The 18,287-nt window shown below is 45.6% G+C and overlaps 1 protein-coding gene across 4 annotated transcripts in view; it reads right to left on the bottom strand.

Moving 5' to 3' along the window:
* Positions 1-18,287, bottom strand: part of DLGAP4 (DLG associated protein 4) — a 345,726-nt gene that overhangs the window by 134,181 nt on the left and 193,258 nt on the right. For 3 of the 4 annotated variants that reach the window (XM_038369554.2, XM_038369556.2, XM_038369557.2), the window contains one exon: positions 4,943-5,036. The gene's annotated coding sequence lies outside the window, so the exon portion shown is untranslated. Of the gene's footprint in view, positions 1-4,926; positions 5,037-18,287 lie in introns of those variants that run through there. The other variant, XM_043496131.1, reaches the window with a different exon arrangement.

The raw sequence follows: 18,287 nt of genomic DNA, 5'->3' as shown, positions 1-18,287 counted from the left end.
GAAGACAATGAGGAAAAAAAATAATCTAAATCCATGGCCAATCTGGTCTTTTTAACAGGGGGCAGTCAGCAATTTGGGATGTGTGTGCACACTGTACTGGCTGTGCCTTGGTGTCATATGCCCATAATTGCCCGGAGGTAGCCATGCCAAAATCCTCCATTTGGACTGCTACCACGAGGGGGCGGCTTTTATATATAGCAACCTTGCAGTGTATTAATAAATAGCCAGATAAGGAACAAACAACTTGCCAACTGGCATAAGGAACGCTACCCACCCCGACCCCCAAAAATTAAAAAGACCATATGCGGTGGCATCAGTGACGTAGGTCTGCCTACACGAATGATTTCAAGGCTCCCCAAATTAGCCTAGAACACTGCACAGAATTCAATGAGGCTGCTGCCTGCTTGCACAGCAATACATTAATGATGAGTCAAAGAGTTCAGAATCTAATCACAGGGATAAAAATAGAAAATGTCTAACTTATAACAATTCATTCTACAACAGGTCTTCCTCCAGCCGCTCATTATCTTGCTGTAGAGTTCCCCCTAGCATCCGGGGCACGCGCGTGCGCGAGAGAGAGAGATGTTGTGAGGACTAAAAATATAACTGGGTTCAGAAAAAGAATGGGATAAGTTCCTGAAGGATAGGTCCATCGATAACTATTAGCCCAGACGGTCAGGGACGCAAGCCCAAGCTTGGGGCAACCCTAAAACCTCTGACTGTCAGAAACCGGGAGTGGAAGACTAGGTGGAACCATTCCAAACTGCCCTGTTCTATACACTCCCCCTGAAGTACTAGTATGGGTCACTGCCAGAAGACAGGACACGGGACTAGATGTCCCATAGTCTGACTCAGTATGGCAGCTCTTATGTTTTATGAAACTCCTTTGCTTTGGAAAGGAGAAACTCCTTTGGCTGGGGAAAGGCAACAAGAGGAACTACAAATAAACCAGATAGCTGTGCTCGGGGGAGGCAGAGACGGGGTGCTACGCAGGCTGATAAAAGGCATCAGGCCGTTGGTAACTCCCTTCCAGCCCTGGGGAGAAGGCACAAAGTGACACCAGTGAGGGACGAGGACAATGCAGGATGTTACGACCCGTGCTGGGGTAACACAGGTTGGCTGGCTGGGAGGGATGCAGATTACAGGGCTTGAAGGCCACCGGGACCATTATGATCATCTTGTCTGACTACCTGCATAACATAGGACAGAGAACCTCCCCCAGCCCCTCTGAGGCTCAGGTCCTCAAAGTACGAGACTGATGCACTGCCACCTGCACTAAGGAGGCATGGTGGGGGAAGATAGACAATCTCTGCCTCCTCCCCCCTCACATGCTATGAGGCAGGGAGCAGCCATGCAACACCTGCTGATACCGACATGCTCAAACCCAATGCAGCCAGACAGGGATATGAGAGGATTTCTTACTTCCCCTTACCCCCCAGCAGGGGGAGGGTAGACTGTGTTGATGATTTAAATGCCCTAGAGGTTTTGTGTCAAAGTGATGTTTTGTAGTGCTTATTAAAGCTGTCCACACAATTTGAATGGTGAGTCCTGCAGGAGGGCAAGTTTCCCCTATACTAGAATTGGAAAAGGTTCAGAAAAGGGCAACAAAATGATTAGGGGTAGGGATCAGCTGCTGTATGAGGTGAGATTAATAAGACTGGGACTTTTCAGCTTGGAAGGGAGACGACGAAGAGGGGATATGACAGAAATCTATAAAATCATGACTGGTGTAGAGAAAGTAAATAAGGAAGTGTTATTTACTCCTCATAACACATGAACTAGGGGTCACCAAATGAAATTAATAGGAAGGAGGTTTAAAAACAGACAAAACAAAGTATTTTTTCACACAACGCACGGTCAACCTGTGGAATTCTTTGCCAGAGGATATTGTGAAGGCCAAGACTATAACAGGGTTCAGAAAAGAACTAGATAAGTTCATGGAGGATAGGTCCATCAATGGCTATTAGCCAAGATGGGCAGGAATGGTGTCCCTAGCCTCTCATTCCCAGAAGCTGGGAATGGGCGACAGGGGGATGGATCACTTGATGATGACCTGTTCTGTTCATTCCCCCTGGGGCACCTGGCATTGGCCACTGTCAGAGACAGGATACTGGGCTAGATGGACCTTTGGTCTGACCCACTATGGCTGTTCTTAGCCTCACTGCTAACCCAGCGGAGATCACCTTGAGGAGAGCCTCTGTTTCCCCTCCACCTGCTAACATTGGCTAAAATGTAACTTTCCCTGTCTACACTAGGGGTTTAAAACATTTCAGTGAAATTATCTCCCATGCAGCGGTCTAAGCACCACTCAAGTCCCCACCTGGAACTTAAAGTGGTGCACTGGCCTTCCGCACATTGCATTTCATCCTTTGTGAAAGGGTGGCTCAGTTCCCAAAAGCCATTCAAGCCTGGACTGCCAATTGCAATCAATTGTGGTGGTGGTGGTTACTTTGACTGATACCACCACCATGTAGGACGGAAAGAATAATCTTCGAACCTTAGGAGCTTAAGTGCCACCGCAGCTGGTTGCTGTGGAAATACGTGGTTGCAATCTGACAAAGGATTTTGACTTCAGGTGTTGAGAAAGCTGCAGGGGAAGATGAACTCTTAAGAAAGGGGGAAACCTAATTTCATGCAAATGTCCCTGGCAATAAAATAAAATCTGAGGGAACAAAAAAGCCAGAAATGATCCTATCTATTGGATTGTCCCTAAATAGCATGTTTCTCAAAGTTCTCTGGGAGATGTCATCTCCTCTGGAGAGGGGAACATGTTAAGTAGGTCAGATCAGAATAGAGAGGGGAAAAAAAGGAGGTATAAAAAGATTTGAAAATGAAAGACGGAGTACTGATGAACTGGAGAGGAAGGGTTGTGCGAGACCTACAACACTGTTAAATTTGGAAACTTAACAAGGCTCTCCAGCACATCAAAGGACACACCAGCAATAGGTCAGCTACAAACTCCTGTGTATTTAATTGCTCAGAAGAATCAGTAATGAAAAAAAGTCAGGACTGGAACTGATTTTAACTGGTTGGTGTAATTCCATAAGCCTTGAGGTAGACTGTTCAAATGGATGGCATACACTCTGCAAAACCACATGGAACTCTGGTCCAGAACAAACGGAAGACTCAAAGCACTCAACATGTGCCTGTTTTGAGTGTGCGGAGCTTCCATGACCATGCGATGTATTTGAAGGATGTTCTTCTTGCATCAGCAGAATATTCATTGAAATTGGGCATGATTTTTTTGCACTGTTGGGATGCCCTGGTTTGTGGTGCATTCTGAACATCAGATTTCAAACTGGGGTGGGTAGCCTGGCTGGATTTGAGTGGCTGAATTTGCCCATAATGGAGTGGTAGGGCTCCTAGACCCACTTCCTTAGAATCCCGCATAAAACTTCTGGCTGATTCCTGTTGACTCATTGTGGCAGACGAGGCTTGTGATCACCACTTGTGATATAAAAGGTGGGAGTATGGCTCTGGGGAGAAGGAAGTAGGAAGCTAGGACAGGAGAAGTCCTGGAGGGAAACCTCTGAGACAGCTAAACTCAGGCCCAGGGCTGAGTTGTGTTATGGTTACTGAGTCACCAGCAAAGCCAAAGCCTAGGAAGGAGGGCTGGGACACTGGTTCAGGGTCTGCATGTTCCTGTGCAGACAGGGTACAGAGTCAGCCCAATCTTCTACCCCAGGCACTCAGGAAGGTTAGCAGAAGACACTGAAGTGTTTTCTCAGAAGCAGTGGCTGCATTCTTTGTGCTTTCCCAGAGCCAGTGAGACATACACATAGCACTCTGGATCTGCTCTCATGTACATGGTATTATGCTGTTGATGTCAGTGGGGCCACTCCTGACTTACCAGGGGGAAATGAGCAGCGAATCAGGCTCAATGTCTCTGGTATTTTCCAGGGACCTGAGCAATGGGGTTTCGCTAGTAAGCACTCACAAAGGGCTTGCTAAGTGGTGCAGCAATGTGCACTAAAGTGCACCATGTTGTATACTACCGGGCCTGTGCAAACCCTGCTGGTGCACCATGTTAACATGCACTGGGAAACTTTTAGCTTGTGCCAGCAGGGTTTGCATGGGCCAGTTAGTGAGCAGCATGCTGGTGTACTTCAGACTTGGTAGCCCTCTAGTGCACACTGCTGTACTGCATGGAGAAGCCCCCAGTTCCCAGATTGCTAGACCTCGCTGCCTGTGACTGGGAAGCACTATCCAGCTTTGCAGAGGTTTGCTGTGGTTGCTGGATTGCCCTTGTGGCTCCTTCAGGCTCCACCCATCCATCCACCCTGCACATCTCAGCCCTGTGTCCCCACCCACAAGGGAAAGCAAAGCCAGTTCATTTCCCCTAGCTAGCAGCTTCATAACTGATGATGCGGCTAGTTTCCCTGTTTCTCCATGGGCGTTACCTTTTTACTGCTGCGGATCTGATGCTAGCTAACCTCATTAGGGATGCAGAATGGGGCCCACAGTTTTGGGGTACATTTTATGTTATGGCATGAGTCTTGTTTTCACAAGGGTCCCTGTGAGGGGGAAGTGGGCATGGAAAAAAAAAAATCTATACAGCATTATTCATAGCTAATAGAAGCAAATTCTAATCAATCACAGACCCTGCCTTCCAGCAGCCTCTGGTGCACTCAGATGCTGTGGAGAACTTCCTTTGTCTCAGACTAGGTCAGCACACAGATGCTACATTGCTAGAGCAATTTATAGTAGATTTCAGGACTTTATTATAGTGACTGGTGATTTACAGAGTTCCTCAGCTAGAGGAAGGGAGGGTTGCTACCAAAACACATTTTAGCATTCCATTTCCACAGCTCCCCGCATAACCCCAGTCCTGCCTTCCCTGGTACCACCACCAAACCAGGCAGGTTGCAACGGCTCCCTCTCCCCGACCCTTCTGCTGTTTCTGACGGAATAGCTCAAAATTCAGACCTGGGCCATACTGTACCTCTCACGTCTTGCTGGGCTTCAGGGACAGACCTGACTCAGCATCCAGCGCTTTTCCGACTCCTCTGGGTTCCAGAGACGCCCTGCATGAAGATCTAGGATTTGAAGAGAAAAGGGAGAAATATCATTACATTTAAGAGAATGTGGTGGCGTTTCCTCTCTGGACCGTCTGGGCCTGACCACCAGCTGATGTCAGTCTGTGTAAATCTATTGACTTCCGTGGCACTACGCTGATTGACACCAGGCTGAGAATTGGTCCCTCTGTATTTACAGCCCAACCAAAACCACATGGAAAAGGCTGAAAAACATCCTGTGAGAAGATGTGTGTGTGGGTGGGGGGGGGGGGGTCGGGGTCACATGGTACCTGTAAGGAAGATGGCTGCTGAGTCCCCAGGCGACCGCACACCCCATGTTTGGATTTGTCTCTAATAATTATGTTCCTAGCAAACTGGCAGTAAGCTTCTGTCAAACAGGTTTAAATTAATCCCCTGGATATGCTTCAAGCTGTTGACTATGGACTCCAATAGGAAAATGAAAGGTAACAAAAGACCTTAGCTTGCATCATCGCAGCAGCTGGGGGAAACTGCGAGGCCACAGCAGAACCTAGCCCAGGCCCTGGAAGAATTCCTCACAGACCAACTGGATTCAATCTCCAAAGATATTCATGTGCTCTCTAAAGATGTACATGATATAAACTTCTGAATGGCTCACTTGGAAAGTAAGTTACAAAAGATGGCTATTGAAACCAGGGAACTTAAAGAAGAAACTGGCTCATTAAAGCTTAGACTAGACAAACCGGAAGAAAAATACGATGACTTAGAAAACAGATCTCTAAGAAACAACCTTCACCTCTTGGGCTTTGCTGAGGGTCTGGAGGAGGAGATTATAAGCTTCTTCAGAAGCTGCTCCCTGACATATTTAAATTGGACACCCAGCTGCCCCTAGTGGATATTGAAAGGGCTCATCTAATGCCTCATACTAGAAGGCAGGAGTCTAGCCGGCCCAGACCCATCATCTTCAAGCTGCTGATGTTCAGTGATAAAGTAATGTTAATGAATGCTGCCAGAAAAGCTGTGCATAGAGGTTTCAAAGGACACAACATTTCTCTTTTTCCTGACTTCTCAGCTGAGCTTAACAAAAAGAGGGCTGAATTCAATGGCATAAAGCAAATCCTGAGGGGAACTAATGTCAGATATAGCATCAAGTCCCTGTCCATCTTCACTATGGATTTAGCAGGCACCACAAGACTTTGCAAAATGTGCCTCTGATGCTTGGTAGACGCTTGAAAGACTGAGACCAAAAATAGCAGAATGGTTTCTTCATCATGAAAAGCAAACCTCAGCAAATTTAAACATCAGTTTGTTTTCCTATGTATCCTGGTAGATATGGTAATATTCACTTATATAATCTTCTAGCAGATAACCAGCTAGATTGAACTCTTCTGTTAATCTCCTTTGGAACTAAGCAATAACAATAACTGTATATCGCTGCAATGCCTAGAGTAATAGTATGACACTAAGCTGGGGTTTATAGCACTTTCTACTGACTGAAGTATTATCTACACCAAGCATCACAACTTGCACGGCTAGACAGAATCTCTTCACCAGCTCTGCCTCTGAGGGATTGTGTTAGAGACACGGAAGCTAAGATACCCCAAAGTGTGACCAAACATGATTCTCTACATTACATTCATCTTACTCCAGAATTGACTTTTTTGTTGTGCCTTCAGAACTGATTCAAGCATGCCTAGAAGCAGCTATTAATAATAATATAATTTCAGATCATGCTCCAATGATACTTACCATCAACACTGGTTATACCTCATTAATATCTTCTAGGTGGAAGCTAAACACTATGCTACTAAAAGGTACAAAGCTTTGTTTCTCAATTCTTAGATACCGTCTTTTGGGAAGCTCTGAAAGCTACCATAAGGGGTAAATGCTTAAAGAATGCCTCCCGAAAGAAGAGAGAAAGACTCAAATTACTAGATTCTCTGCACACAGAAATAGTTGAGTTGCAAAGACAGCATAAGATTGACCCAAATAATGAAAACCACCTACATTCCCCAATCAACGCCAAATGCAAATATAATGAATGCTTATCCAGCCAAGTCGAATTTTCACTCAACAGGATCAAACAAAGACGTTATGAATGGGGTGAGAAAGCAGGTAAATTACTTGCTAGAAGACTTAAGATGGAACCAACCAGCAACAATATTTCTTCCTTATTACAAGAAGATGGGAATGCCATCCTGGAACCAATAGATATAAATAATCAATTTAAGCAATTCTATAAAGCTTGATATAAATCAGACAACCAATTTGACGCTAATAAATTTAATCATTTTGTTGAAGGCCTACCTTTTAACATCCTAACTTCAGAACAAGTGTTGCTTATGGACAAAGCTACCACAACACAAGAGAGCAAACAGGCTATAAAAATATGAGTTCTAGCAAGGCCCCTAGGATGAGTGGCTTTCGGGCACATTTCATAATCAACTATCTTTTATTCTTTCAAAGGTCTTCACCGAAACATTCCAAAAAGGAACCATGACTTATGACATGATTACTTTGTTTACTTTAATGTTGAAGAGGAACAAAGATGGATGCAAATGTGGTGACTACCACCCTATATCTCTATTGAAAACAGATTGCAAAATAATTGCAAAGATGCTAGCCACATGACTGACCACATCATCAATTACAGGCACAGGTCACGTTGGTTTAATTAAAAGAAGATTGGCTGCTGCTAATACAAGAAAAATTTCTCACTTGATCCATCAAGTTAGCTGTCAGATATTCCCTCTATAGCCTTATCTTTAGATGCAGAGAAAGTCTTTGATAGGGTTGAATCGCCTTATCTAGTGGCTGTCCTAAAAAACTTTGGATTTGGACCAATATTCCTGAATTGGGTCAGCGTATTATACAACTCTCCCTTTGCTTCAGTATCAACTAATGGAATTATTTTGCCCACATTGCAACTAGAAAGAGGGACACAACAGAGCTGTCCCCTCTGGCAGCCCACCCCCTTTTAATGTCACTCTTGAACCACTGGCAATGTACATATGTCAGCACTCAGCCATTGAAGGTGTGACTATAAACAGGAAAGAATATAAAAGCAGTTTATATGCTGATGACATTTTTGTACTTTTGAAGAATCCATCCTCATCAATCTCATAATATGCAAGGAAATAACTAATTTAGGTGTTAAAATTTGTCCTAATCTTCCCAAAATTGTTTTATAAATATGTTCTATATATTAAAAGAAGTTTCCGAAGATGTAGAGAGGTGGCATCTCCTTTCTCGATCCTTATTGGGAAGAAAAGAAATAGCCAAAATGAATATCTGCCCCCAAATGACTTATATCATTAGCCTTTGCCTTTCAAGGTCTCTCTCTTGCTTTTTGCTTGATTAAATAGGCATATCATGCCATTTATATGGGATAAAAAACAACCTTGCTTGTTACACCAGACCATTAAAAAAATCCTGTGGTTGCCATATTTGTATCTACATTATCTAGCATTCCAAATGAGTCATAATGTAAAATGGTTCCCCTCCAGTTGCTCTGCATACACACCAGTTTGGTTTGAGATAGAAAAGACTTAGCTATGCCATTTGGGTCCCTCTCTTTTATATACCTTAAGAAGCTACCCACACCCTTAAGGAAAAATCCAATCTTTGCATCTATACAGGGCATCCTGCAACACATTAAAATGCTTACAGCATCCAATCTTACTAATTCTCTTCTCATACCTCTATGGAATAACCCATATCTCAGGATCTAGGCCAACTCTACGCTTCAGATAATTTGGAGAGAAAAAGGATTAACAAAAATTAAAGATGTAATACAAGATGATAGACTGGCCTCCTTTGATTACATATGCAACAAAAATCTCACAGTTCCTTCTTTAAGTGGCTATACTCAAGGATTCATGCAAGGATAGGGGACAAGTGGTCTGTTTCAACTCTCACCTCTACAAAATGTTAAGAAATATGGAAACTAAAGTCATTTTTGTAGGAATTACTTATAAGTGGCTTAACATTTTGCATTACCGTCTCAATATCAGTCTCAAAGAAAAATGGGGAAAAGAGTTTAGCTTTATCATCACAACTGGGAGGATATCTGGCTTAATGTGAGAGGCACTTCAAGTTCCTTATTCTAGCTATTCTTCCAGAACAAGATGGTAAACAGGTATTACTGGTCTCTAGAACGCTAGTTTAAAGCTAGTTTGGCAACACATCCTCTATACTTGTCAAAAAATGCATGTGTTCTGGAACACCATATTTAGTGCTCTTTCTAAAACTTGACATGTTGCTATTTTTCCTTCTTCAAGCCTGTGTATTTTAGGGGTGCTGGATGAGTTGGTATTACCAGTTAGCATTAAGAAATGGATTGCAGCAACTATTTTAGTGGCTGTGACAGGGTGTACCTACCCTGCCTTGGCCCTGCAAGAGTTAACTGTGCATTGCAGGCTGAGGAAGCCACAGCCCTTTGCCTCTGCTGGGCACGCTTAGCTGGAGGCAAGGTATAAAAGGAAGCAGCCCAGCTCAGTTTGGGCAGGCTGCTGAAGGGAGAGGATGCAGATTGCAGGCTCTCACCAGGTTGCTGCTACAGCTCCTGACCCCCAAGCCAAGGCTTGCAGAGCTCCAGACAGATTCCAGGCTGCCTGATGAACCCAGAGAGGAGGCCGCGCTGTCAGGATCTACACTTCCTGAGGACCCCAGAGGTCCATGGGAACCGTGGACCATTGCTGTCAAAGAAAGGGTAGGAAGCAACCCAGGGGACTTAGACTTTACTCCGGTGGGTGAACTGGGGAACCAGTCAGTGTGTTTCAAAAGGATACCCACTGACTTGGTGGTGAGTAACCCTGCCAATGCCAGGGCCCTGGGGTGGGGCTTAGAGGAGCAGGGAGAGCCTGAGTCCCCCTATCCTGGGCACCACACACCCCTGAGTGGCACCCCACTTCTTCAATGGGCCAATAGGCTACACAATCCCACAAAGGAGTCAGACTTTATTGACTCTGGTCATTAGGCTACGCTATCCTGTCTGTAAGGGGCTTCTTTATTGACTCATGCTGCCCTGAGCAGAAGGGTTTCTCTATTGACTCTGGCCATTAAGCCACCCTGGGGAAGGGCTGCCCTATTGACTTCAACCATTAGGCCACACTGCCCAAAGCAGAAGCATTGCTCTATTGGCTCCGGCCATTCAACCATGTTTTATAGTAAGCGTCATCAGCATAGGCCCTAACCGGTGTCAATACAGCCTCTTCCCTTTCTTTGACCACACATGACCCAACACCCCATGGTGGGGTGTACCTCCCCTGTGACAGTAGCAAAAAGTTATTCTGAGAGAATGGAAATCTGCAATTCCTCCCTCATACAGACTGGTTTAGTGAGCTCTCTACTTCTGCAGTAACGAAAAAAATGACTTTGTCAAATAGAGATGCTTGAAAAAAAATGGGGCTCTCTGGTCACACGTAACTATTGCATACTTTTGCAGGTTAGTGTATATTAACCTGCGAGTATTGGAGACTATGTTCTCACTTTATCTATTTATTCACTTTAACAACTGATGCCCTGCATGACCTCTACAGGTTCAGGGTTTTGTTGGTTGGTTTTACAAATAATGAACATTGAATTGTTATTTATATGGTACTTCCATCTTGTGAATGTATTTTATAGATTTGGTTTAGCTGTGTTTATATTTTATATAAAAATAATAAAAATGCAGAAGCAGCAATGCTTGGTGCTTGCTGCACCAGGGGTTAACTAAACTCAGACTTAGGGGTGGATGGAAAAACAAGAATTCTGGCTTGCATAGCTTTTCAAGATTTAGTTTAGTTCCTCGTTGGAATGAAACCAAGACCCTTCTAAATTTTTCATGGAAAAAATCTGAGAGAGAAACTCAGTGCAGAATAGCCAATACCCTGGTGGAGAGGGCACTTATCTAGAGTGTGCAAGAGAGATTCAAGGCCCTACTCTGCCTGATTCAGAGCAAGGGCATATTAAATATTCATTGGGCTAGAGAATCAGGCAGAGCCACAGCTGGAATCTGTGCCAGAGATCACAGGTTGTGCCCTGACCCCCAGGTTTTTGGCCGTTCTGGGGCGGGTCTCTCTCTGAGCAGAAATTCGATCCTGGACCAGAGAAACCTTCTTGAAAAAAGTTTCATCGGAACTGATATGTTCCTGTGAAAAGCTCTGGTTTTGATGAATCAGCATTTTCTGATGGAAAAAGAATGTTTACTCAAACGGTTCCCAACCAGCTGTACTCGGTATGCCCTCACTCTGCAGCTCAGAGTATACACTGGCTGCTTGGGAGAGATAGGAAGGTGAATTTGTCTCACTGGTCATGAAACTGGCTCGAACCCCACGCTGGGAGTTTTCTTTGTCCTCTTCTGCTTATGAATTTATTTTGCTTTTTTTGTTATACAACTTATCCCTTAGGAAAAGCCTTTGCTGATTGCAGCTGTGTTTTTTTTTCTGCCGAGTCATTCCGCCAGCTCTCAACCCTAGTCAGGAATGGCTCTTGCCTAGGTCTGTCACCTAGTCGCTGCTTTTGCTCCTTTCTGATTACTGGGGACAATTTGCATGGAAACAGGATCTTTGCTTTTTAAGAGCTGGGAAGGAAGGACAGGCTTGTGGCTAAAGCCGTGGCTTAGGAGATCAGGATTCCATTCCTGACTCTGCCACTAGTTGTGTCTGACCGTGGGCAAGTCACTTGTGTCCCCTCCCACCTTTAATCTACCTTGTCTATATAGATTATGAACACTTTAGGGCAGCTCCGAACACAACTGAAGCCTACTTGTTTGGTATTACTACATGTTACTGGAACACAGTCTAACTTTGTGGTTCTCCACTATAATTCAACAGCAGCAGCCGCCACCGCTGCCAACGGGGGGGGGGAGGGGAAGTAGTCCTGACACAAACAATAAGCAAATGAATGTTAAAAATAGCCAGTGTTTGATAAGATCATTCAAAACCTGAACGTTGAAATAGAGAAGGGAGCCCAAGTTTCTTTATCAGTCAGATTAAAAACTGTTTTGAGTTTATATCAGTTACTTTCCAAACTATTTTCTGGGTGTGTTTCCACTGTTTGGTGCTACAGGAGTGGTATAAGAACAAGGAAGATATTGAAGTCTTTCCAATGTTCTTGTTGCACTAGGCATATGTAGAAATGATACCAGTGGGTAGCCAATGCTCTTCTGTTGAGAATCAGACAACACAAATATCACAGTGGCTGACCATTCTGGTGCCACTGTAATATTTGACAAAACTGTCTTGTGATTTTGTTGCCATTGCTTCCCCTTCACTAACATTGATGGGGCCAAGTATCATCAGGATCTGGAACAGAACTTCCCAAAAGCCCAAGGTTTTTTTTTAAAAGAGCCTTGGGTCTGTTTCAACAGCGAAGGACCAAGTGGAAGGCCAGATCAGTGTATTAACTCCACCCAACTTGGTGGTGGTTTGGAGCTGGGGGTTTGGTTCAGATTAATCTCTGTTTGGTAAGAAGAGGAAGAACAAACATGCGCTAGATGAGAAGATAATGGCATTTTATCATCAGAAAGGGGAACTGGACAGCCAGGTTTTCAGTGGAACATTCTACAGAGCAACCTTCGTGGCACAGAAATTATCTGGGTGTTTGCAAATGGATCCACCTTATTCAGCTTTTTCCTCCTGTCACCATACAGCATGAGATGTTTTCTTTCTGGGGTAACTGGCTCATGGCTGCCTTACAAACATCACAAAGAGGGGGAAACCTGCTACAGAATTGACCATATATATAGAATATGGGCAGGACTCCTTCCAGATATGCCCAATACCTTCCTAAAAACCTGGTCCAAGGAGCGAAAGCCCTGTATCATAGGCCTGGTCTGCACTACAAAGTTAGGTCAACATAAGTCACCTTGTGTCAACCTATGTGTGCACATGTCTATGTTCAAAGTTGTCTAACAGATGTAAACACCCCATTACAGTGATACAATAAAACCATCTCCTGAAACTGGCTTAGAGCCATGGTCAGTCCATTGAAGTTGACACAGTGAGTGTACACAGTGTGTGACCAGTCTCAATCCTAGAAGTCCTCCAGAAGCTGTCCCACAGTGCCTCATTCCTGGTGACAGTGAGTGCTCTGGTCACAATTTTAAACTCTAGTACCCAGGGGTTATAGACACTCGAAGCCACCCTCTCCCCTCTTTAACCCCTCCCTGCATGTTTTTGAAATGCCTTTTCCTGATTGCCCACCTTGGAAAGCACACCTGGCAGCTCACCTTTGTTATGTACCACTGCCCAACCAACCATGCCAGCTCCACGCACTAAACACATTCCTGCTTGGAGGAGACAGGAGGTATTGGATCTCCTGGGTCCATGGGTGGGGGGGGGGGGGGGGAAGAGGCTATGCCAGCATGGCTATGTACCAGCTGCAGAAACGGGACCATCTACTAGCAGATTGTAGGGGGTGGAGGGGTACAGGCAAAGCAGTACGACAGGGATCAGCACCAGTGCCACATGAAGCAAAGAAACTTTGCCAGGGATTGCAGAAAGCCAGGAATGCCACAGTAGAGCTGGTGGCACCCTGCAGATCTGCCACTTCTAGCACCCTACAGGCCACTGTGGATACCTTAGAGAAGCCAGGGACTGAGACCCCCCTGCTGTGAACAGTCAGGAGTGGGGGGATTCAGTCATTTCGGTCTCTACTACAGTTTAACCAGTCCTGCCAGACGAGCGCAGATGAACCTGATGAAAGGGGAGGGACCTCAGGTAACCGTGCACACATTTATCCTTAATGTTTACCATGGAAAGATGGCACCCAGCCCGCCCTCATATTCACAAGACACAGGTATTGACCCATCACTGCTTCCCTTGTATGAGAAGAGGTAGTGGTACAACAAACAGAGGGAGAGTTGACATCTGCTGGGTTAAGTGGGATGGGAGGGGCATGCGGAGCTCTGTTTTATGTGCATAGGAATGTCCCCTTTATCCTCAAGAGATCTTGATGAAGCTTTCATGGAGATACTCTGCATTCCTCTTCTGAAGGTTTCTAGGGCTGTCTGTCTGATATCTCCCTCCATGGTAGGGCATTTTCCCACGCCATTCTGATGGCGGCTAGCACCATTGCAGTAAACAGGCTAATGGCATATGAGCTCGGGCAGCTTCAGATGCCAGTAGTGGCTGTGCTCTCTGTGCCTTTGTTACCTTCAGGAGTGAAGTATTGGCTAAAACCACCATTGCCTGGAGAAAACAGTGCCAATATTGAGTGCCATTGCCCTACACTTGTACCCATGGAATAGGGACTGAAATGTTACTGTTTCATGCAATGGACCAAAGTCTGTAGCAAAGACGTGGGGTTAAGATGACGGTGTTTGGAAGGAGCCCAGATACTATGGTGATGGGTGCCAGTATAAAATCCTAATATAGATCAATAGATAGACAGACTTTCCCACTAAATCAAACCCTGATCTTTCCTCCTCACCCCATTCTTATATGCTGTCCTCACCCACATAGAAACTCTGTGCAAGCCCAAGTTAGAAGCAGAAATGACTAGAGGATGCTTTGGAATCACATGTGTCCCTAACCTCTGTTGATTATCTGTTCTGTTCATTCCCTCTGGGGCACCTGGTATTGGCCACTGTCGGACAACGGGATACTGGGCTAGATGGACCTTTGGTTTGACCCAGTATGGCTGCTCTTATGGCATGTTGCTGGTGCCCAGGTAGAGTCCAGTCATTGTCATTTAGGTAAGACAGTCCGATCGTCTTTTAAAGGTCATCTGACCATCTCACCTGTCTGACATTTCAACCAACCCTCTCCTTTTTATTGCATGCTGGTGCAAGGGGCTGGATTGAGAACTCTTGAGAATGATGCCCCAGACCACTCCACCAAATATGCCTCCCCTCTCTGTTTTGGAGCGGCCACATTTTGGAGACCCAGGGATGTTCTGTCTCCATGGCCCATGCCCTCCTGGGCCTCTCTGCTAAGACTGCCAGCAAGGATATCAGTTAGTGCTGACAGCTGGTGCGCAATTCTCACTAACGAACAAGAGCAGGCATAACAGCAAAAGAAATGAGACCTGTGTTCTGCAGTGTCTATCCGGCAGGAGCTGCACTGACACCATCTTCTATTCATTTAATAAACGCCACTGACCAGGCACCACAGACAGTAATGATTTGAGCCACTAGTGGCAAAGTTAGATTTGAACAGGTGATCTAGAAGTGAAACGGTGGTAGCACCCATTAACACCACCAGTATCCCTCCCTACTGCTACCAGGATCCAGGAGCAATGTTCCTGGCATTCAGCACAAATGCCATTAGCATACATCTCTAATGCCACCAGCCTCCATTAGCAAAGTCATCATTATCCCTTGCTAATACCAACCTCCATTTGCAACACCACTGGCATCCATCAATTTTGCTACCAGCATCCTTCCTGATCAGCATCCACTGAGGCTGTCAAGCAATGCAGCCAGCATGACCACCATCTTTGTCACGGCAGCCATGAGCATCCATCACAAATGCTACTGACACCCATCCCCAGTCATATCCATCGATAATGCCACCATAATCCCTCACCACTGCTGCCCTCCAGCATCCATCAGCTACAGCCTCACCGGAGCCACCAGCAGAGCTTTACACAGCTGTGCTAGGGGATGGGCCCCATCCTTTCACTCACCTTGGAGTTTTCTTAAAATAATGCTCCATTGAGACTCTGAAGGAAGAGCCTATTGTTTGTAAGGTTGCCTTTGTCTTTGCATGCTGCAGTTGCACAAGTATAGCAGTGCTATAATTACCTTTAATTAATTTCAGCATCACCGCCCCAAGGAAATGCAAATTAACAACTGTGCCTGGGTTATATTAGCAACCAACTGTACTTTTCCCATCAAACCCCCTCATTTCTGCTCTCCAAATCTGCCTGCTCACTGATCAGCTGTTGGGCTGAGGGGGTGGGAGCAGGGACCATGAATGTTTGTGATACGGAAGGTGCATGTTTAACCTTTGCCAAAACACTTCACAGCCTTGTGAGTCAGACTGAGTCCTCCATAGCTCCTGGATTTCCAGGCAGCAGTGGTGGCATACCACGCCTGAAGGCTGTTATTGTTCCAGTCTGAGGAAGAACTCCCAGGGTGATCTACCCCTTTTTAAAGGTCAGGTCACTGCATGGTGCTGAAAGCACCAGGAAGCTGCATGCAGTGGCTTGTCCCTGGAGTGGAGCAAGCTGGGATGAGGAGCACATGCCATTTGTGCTCTGCAGGGGTCACCAATTCACATTCAAGACTGATTCAAGATGTGGGTGGCATCCTTTAAAGGATTAGGATCCAGTTATATGGCAGATCACTTCTCGTCATTATGATCCATGGGGGCAGAGAGGGCTCACTCCTCCAGATACCAGGTTTGCCAGCATCTCACCACAGCTGAAGTCTGGCAAGCTGCAGCCCAGGTTCGGTGAGCTTCCAATTAGCCCAGAGGCTATTTTCAATAATGAGGGGGTGGGGCAGGTTTGATACTGACTGCCCAAACCTGACCCAGCTGTAGCCAATGGGAGTTCTACTAGTGATGTCAGAGGGAGCAGGATTGCACCCCTGAGTCTTTTATTCCAAAGGACTCTCCAGATTGTTTTAACTGATGTCAGTTGCCAGCCAAAAGAATAAATACACCATAAACACATTATTCATATGTCTCCAACTACCACCCTAGAAGAAGAGGGAACGGCCTGTCCCTAGTAGTCTATATCCCACATCATCTAACCTTAGTGCTCACAATGGAAATGAAGCATGATCTCGTGGGCCTTATGGGGAGGGATTAACCAGTGGAAGACAATCACCATTCCTGTTTGGCGTTACATCGCCAGGGGTTCCACCTCCTCAGAGGTGGCTGCACTTAAGTGGTAGGTGAAGGGACTTCTGCATTTATAAAGGCTTCAGTTGTGCCCAGTCAGCTGCTGCCCTTTCCTGCTGGGCTCTGGCTTTAGGCCATGATTTATCCCAAAGTTTGCAAAGTGCTTTGGGATCTTTTGGGCTGAAAAGCCCCACAGGCAGCTGTCTATGAGAACCATGCATTCCTACTGTGTTGTATGAAACAAGTGGGCTGGTGAAAGCGCCATGAAATTTTAATGGCTTGGGAGGCAGATTTCAGTCCAGAGAGCCTTGGAGGAAGGAAAAAACAACCAGCTAAGTAGCAGCTGGAGACTTCCGTGCTTCTTCTCCAAACTTCAAAAGAACCTCAGCAAATTCCCTGTCTCTACTTCTCATTAAATGTGAAAGGAAAACAGAGTTCCTCATGCTGGAGAATCAAGCAAAGCGACCTGCCGTTCGTCAATTTTTCACAATCAGACCCATGCTAGCTCTGGCTGCAATGGGAAGAAATGAAAGAAAGCGACTGAATTAAGTCATCAAGCCATTTCAATATGTGAAAAATGTCTTTGAGCTTGTGTTGTCTGGGAGTAAGGTAACCACTGTAGAGAGAAGACAAGTGGCTATGCATTGTATGAAATGGATTAGGAACATACACCATGGGTGGGAGCTTAGACCTGCAGTGGGTTCAATTCAAAATACAACATTCACCTCTCCCCTCTGTCTGCACGTAATGTGTCAAGGCACCTCCTTCATTTCACCAGACTTAGCACTTCCCCGTCTGGCAGTGGCGGGCCTGGGGTAAATCAGCCTCTCTCTGGGCAGTGTTTGTCTTCCCCCCATGTGCTCCTCTGGCCATATTTTTCAGGGTAAGCCCTCGGGGTGATCCTCCACCAAACAAAAAGGAAATAGTCTCACAAACAGAAAAACAAAGGGGGATACCTTTCCCTGCCTCCTCGCTGGGGCAGGGTGTTGTCCTCTTCTTTACTCTGGGGTGTCAGTCCTTCCCCTAGCGGACACTCAGGTTTGGCTGTTTCCCTATGGGAAGGAGCACAGCCTCTCACCCTGAAGCAGCTAATTTCCCTGCTGCCACTAGCCTGGCAGCAGCTTCTCTCTCTCTTTCTTTTCTCTCACCAGAGGAGGGGTTTTAAAAGGTCTCAGGCAACCCTTAATTGGATGCAGGTGTCCCTAATTGACCTGATGTAACCCCTCTCAGCTTATGGGGAAAAAGAGTCTTCAACATTCTAGGATAAAGGTTCTCTAACATTTGTACTGGTGACCCCTTTCACACAGCAAGCCTCTCAGTGCGACCCCCCCTTTTAAATTAAAAACACATTTTTATATTTAACACTATTATAAATGCTGGAGGTGAAGCAGGGCTGGGGATGGAGGCTGACACCTTGCGACCCCCCCATGTGATAACCTCACAACCCCCAGAAGGGTCATGACCCCCAGTTTGAGATCCTCTGGGCTAATGTATCAGCCCTCCACCACCTTTCTGC

Source organism: Dermochelys coriacea, chromosome 13 (genome assembly GCF_009764565.3).
Source record: "Dermochelys coriacea isolate rDerCor1 chromosome 13, rDerCor1.pri.v4, whole genome shotgun sequence".
Lineage (NCBI taxonomy): Eukaryota > Metazoa > Chordata > Testudines > Dermochelyidae > Dermochelys > Dermochelys coriacea.
Note: the sequence above shows the minus strand (reverse complement) of the source record. Positions and strands in the feature narration are given on the sequence as shown.